The sequence below is a fragment of the Oryzias melastigma genome, linkage group LG2, assembly GCF_002922805.2.
Source record: "Oryzias melastigma strain HK-1 linkage group LG2, ASM292280v2, whole genome shotgun sequence".
In the NCBI taxonomy this organism is placed as follows: domain Eukaryota; kingdom Metazoa; phylum Chordata; class Actinopteri; order Beloniformes; family Adrianichthyidae; genus Oryzias; species Oryzias melastigma.
The window spans coordinates 19,176,396-19,181,216 of NC_050513.1; the positions used below are offsets into that span (position 1 = coordinate 19,176,396).

At 32.3% G+C, this 4,821-nt stretch overlaps 1 protein-coding gene across 2 annotated transcripts in view; it reads right to left on the reverse strand.

Moving 5' to 3' along the window:
• The window catches only part of zswim2 (zinc finger, SWIM-type containing 2), an 11,339-nt gene extending 10,532 nt beyond the window's left edge, over positions 1 to 807 (reverse strand). The window contains exon 1 of one of the 2 annotated variants that reach the window (XM_024288909.2): positions 624 to 807. The gene's annotated coding sequence lies outside the window, so the exon portion shown is untranslated. The remainder of the gene's footprint in view (positions 1 to 623) is intronic. The other variant, XM_024288908.2, reaches the window with a different exon arrangement.
• Between the last annotated feature and the right edge of the window lie 4,014 nt (positions 808 to 4,821).

A 4,821-nucleotide genomic window follows, 5' to 3' on the forward strand; every position in this document is an offset into this window, starting at 1 on the left:
TCAAATCTAAAACTTTCGAACTAAAGTTTAGATTAATGGATAAAATTTCGTGTTCATACAAAAAACCAAACAAACAAAAAAAAAACGATTACATAAAAAAAAATACAAATATTTTAAAACATATGTTCATTTAAAAATAATGGTACAGTTAACATTTACATTTTTTTCATCTCAAATTACTTTTAAATAATTTAGCATTCTTGTGTTTGCATTTAAATAGCTAAAAAGACATAACTGAAATGTTAAAACAAATTTCCAATTAGCTTAAATGCAAACAAGCTAGTATCTGCTCACTTCCGGTCAAATTTAAAACTTTCAAATTAAGGCCAATGTTAATGGCGGAAAAATAACTTTCTCTTTGTGAAAAAAAGTGGTTGCAAATAAAAAATATAGGTATAGTTCTCCTCATATTAATCAAAAATAGAAATACTTTAAACATTTAAATACTTTTATTTTTATATTATTACTGTTACTTGATTTAGTAAGCTTTTATTTGCGCTTTAGGAGCCAACTTCCTGTCAGCTTTGATATAAACAAGCTAGCACCTGCTCACATCCGGTCAAAACTAAACCCTGAAAGCTGATATTAAACTTTATAAATGTGAATAAAAAAGGAAACGGTACCTTTACTTTTGTGTTACAAACTTAATCTTCTGGTGCCGGTGGCCGTACACCCGCGGGCTGCTTTGCCTCCCGACGTAAACTGGTCTCAGGCGGCCGTAGCCATAGCAACAGCAACAGTGTATGTAGACTTTTGGCCAGCAGAGGGCACTGTTGCTTCGAGTTTGAGGCTGGAGCAGACAGTGACAATTAAAAACTTTGAAAGTGAAATAAATGCGACTTTTAATTAAAGAAAATAAACGTATTGACATTATTATGTCTGAATGGAAACATATATGTTAAAAAAAGCATTTAAATACATTTTATTTTTGTTTTTATGTTTATATTTCCCTTTTTTTTAGCTAAACTTTCAATTCTGAAGCAATTTTGTGGTTTACAGGAGATACATTTTCATCCCTGTGTTTATCATTTCCTTCTGTTGATGCTGGGATGGTGGCTGAGGCTCATCATTGGTCCAGTGATGTCACGCGCCACCTCGTTTGGCTTTTAATCAGCTCTCCTCAGGCTCAGTGTCGCCTCTCACCTCCTGTGCCAAACACAGCGAGGAGCTCCTCCTGAGGAAATCGGCCTGATTTCCCAGCAAACATCGACTCAAACACTGAAGGAATACTCAAGTCTGCTGATATCAACAGTTTTCACCACTTCTGCAAAAGGTAAGAGTGTTAGAAACACATCAATATTGCAAAACTTGTGTTTTCTTTGCTTAAATGCAAATCTCTAAGCTGAAAAAGCTAAATAAAGATGACAGAAATCATTGCAGAGAGTCCTCCAGCAACAATGTGTTTCTATTAAGGGGCCACGTCTTTTGAAACAGTGGAAATCCTCTCATTTCGGACGCCTCACTCAACGAGGTCGCATTCATTTCAGTGAGAGCCTCTGGGAAGTCCAGCGGCGTGCGTTTGGGTGTGTTCGGAGAGATTTAATCAGCAAGAAAAGTGCCAAAAACTTCCTGAATTAGCTTTAGAAAGGGTTTAAATAGAAGTTGCACCAAAACAACATCTTTCCACACAAAGTTAGCTTATTTAAAAGCATTTATTTAGCGTGAATGCACTTTTTATGCACAATAATACCAGTAAAATAGCTGTTTGTAGTGTAAATAAAGCATACAGATCATCTTAGAATCAATTCTATATTTAAAGCTGTGAGCGTGTATGGCACAGAAGGAGCAATTTGCCCTCAACACCCCCCATTACTCACTTCAGGCCCTTCACAACCCGGTTCTACCTCTGCCAGCCTGATCAAAGCTGCATACGGCAAATTCATTACATAAATGAATAAAAAGTTAAAAATGGCAGCTTTTCTGTTGTTTTTTTCCCATAGCAACCATTTTATTTTTTGCTTCCCTTGGGGTGCCGAACAAGTTTATGTAGTTTTTAGATTCATCGGCTAAAGTAAATTTTTGGATTTCCTTAGCAACGGAGGCTTTTTGTTAGCCACGTCCAGATTTAGGATATTTTCATATCATGTGTCATATCGTTTCGTTCAGCTTAAGCCAGGGATTTCAATTCACACAACATTTAGGCAAAAATATTTTGCTGCTGGGAAATGCCAGCTTTTGCTAGCTTTCCATGCTAACCGTGATCAAAATTTACAAACTTCAAGGCCAACATTTATTCCCAAGTAGCTTCCCAATTACGCTCGATGAGTTAAGAGGGGGCTGAGTTTTTATTTTTTATGATTCAAGATGTCTACCTTTTCCTAAGGTCAAATGTCAACGAAACTTCAGTTGTGGTTACAGACTTAAGCTAGCAACATGTGTGTGAAATTTTGTAAAAAAAAAAAAATTGCCCAAACTAACTGTTTCCTTTTCCATATTGTGCGAAAATGTGAAAATCAACAAATTTATTTCACACTTTGCCTCAAAATGGGCGCCAAGCCGTAGACCATCCCATAATAATGTCAAAACTTCCATTGGATATCCCCTATATGTGGGTTTTTTGGTTTCATTTGTGGATTTTGAAATATACTTTTGGAGCCTTTTAGATATTTTGAGCCCAATAATATTTAGGACCGTTTCTCCCACTATGATGTCATCACTTTTTGGGGGCGGTCTTTCACTAAGCCCAAAATCCCTCAGAACTTCAGATTAAATCTATATATTTTAGGGTTTTGTTGTCGTTTTGGTTTGAAAAATGAGCTTTATTTATAGCTTTCTTTTTGTTTAACCTCACAGGGTCTAAACTTGCTGACAGGATAAGTGTCGTGGGGCGATGGGGGTTGGGGGCGGGGTTCCCTTTCTGCCATGTTGATGCGTTTCGACCAAACCTTAGTGCTCAGCATTCAGGGTGCAGGAAGGAAGCTGCGGGGAACAGAGGAAGCTAAAGGTCAAAGCGGTGACCCTGACATCCCAAAAAACCGGCCTCAGAGAATTGAAGAAACGCTGACTCTGTTTATGCATAAATAATCCTATTTTTAAGGTCAATCATCTGGACGCTTTAGCTGGGAAAAAAAAAAATACGTAAATTCATATATTGAAAAACATTTGGAAGAACATAAAAGTGAAATATTAATAAAAGAAAGATAATTTTAGAATTAATTAAAAAAATAAAAAAATAAACCATCACAACAAATTTTAATTGGACTTTAAAACAAGTTTTAAACATTCAGATTTTATAAGATTTCAATCAATAAAATGATCAATTTATTAAGCTTATTCATATTTTTTAATGTCAAGATTTTTAATGGCATTTTTGAGATATTCATAATTTTTTTTTTTTTTTAAAACATATTTTTTAAAGTCAAAAGCATTTCTAGAAGGATCTTAGTGCTACATTAGCTAATTATAAAATGTATTTTCTTTAATCTCGAGATCTTAAAATTGCTTCAACAGATTCAGGATGAGATTTAAGAATACTCAACATATGAAAGCTTTAAATCTTTTTTTTACATGAGACTAATTCAAAAAGATTCTCACCTGCAGGCACTGAAGCAAAAACGTTTGTCAATAAAAGGCTCAGAGGAGCCATGTACTTGAATATGTATTCTGCAAATATACATAATATGTTAAATCTTTATTTTAAAAATATTTTTTTTGTTGTTTCTATTCACAAACTTTCTCGGAATACTATATTTTTTTAATTTAAAAAAATACATATTTCACAAAAATTGATTTCTCAAGAATAGACTTTGCCTTATTATTTATAAAAAGTCAAATGCAGATTCATTGGAAAAAATAAAAATAAAAAAATAGAATGGAAATGGTGGTAAATTGTTTTCTTTTAATCCTCATACTTTTAAGATGTGAGAAATACAATTAAAAAGTTTTAAAACCTTCAGTTTTTGTTCATTTGAATAAAATATATTAAAAAACAAAGCCCCAACCAGATGCCTTGTGGTACACCTTAAGTAATTGTGGCTTTTCTGAGGTCTCAGGACCCTAGAAAAATACAAATGTACTATTTTTTCTTTTATTGATATAGTTGTGGCAAAAACTTTCATGTGCAACAGAACTATATTAGAGTTAAGAACAATCATTTATCTTTATTAAATTGGGGTGAATTTTGGTTTGAGATAAATACACAACACAAAAAAAACTAAAACTTAATTTAATTACGAAAGGAAGTTACTAAAATGTATGTTTTTTTTTACAGTTAATGTAATTTATGCCTGAAAACAGCAGTAATATCATAAAAAGCTGTTTAAAAATGTTTTTTTCAATATATTGTGATAAAACAGATCAGAGAAGTTTTTGTAAAAATAAAAAATAATACAAAATTATATAAAAAGATAACTTATATCTCAGATAACCTGAAATTCACCAAAATTATCTATTATAAAGTTTTACCATTTATTTAAAAACAGATGACTTCAAATTAGGTTAATTCAAAAAAATTAATTTTGCCAGGTTAGCATAAATAAGAAACTGTTAGCATTAGCATAACATTTTCAGATGCTCTTATTTTGAAAGGTTTGTCAAAAGTTATCTGATAGCATAAGTAACAACATAAGTAGTTTAGAGTTAAGAAAATAATAAACTGATGGAAAAAAAGTAAAATGAATTTTCTTAAAAACACTTTGAGAGATTTTTCTAAGCTAGGCTATTGTTTGCTAATCGTTAGCTCAGTTTTTGCAAAGTCATACTCCAAAAAGAAAAGGAAAAAGGCCATTAAAGCACTAGTTTTTCACTGTTCCACAATAAAAAGCTATTTAAAAAAACAGAATAGAAATACAATGTTTCATATTGGATATCTAAATATATTTT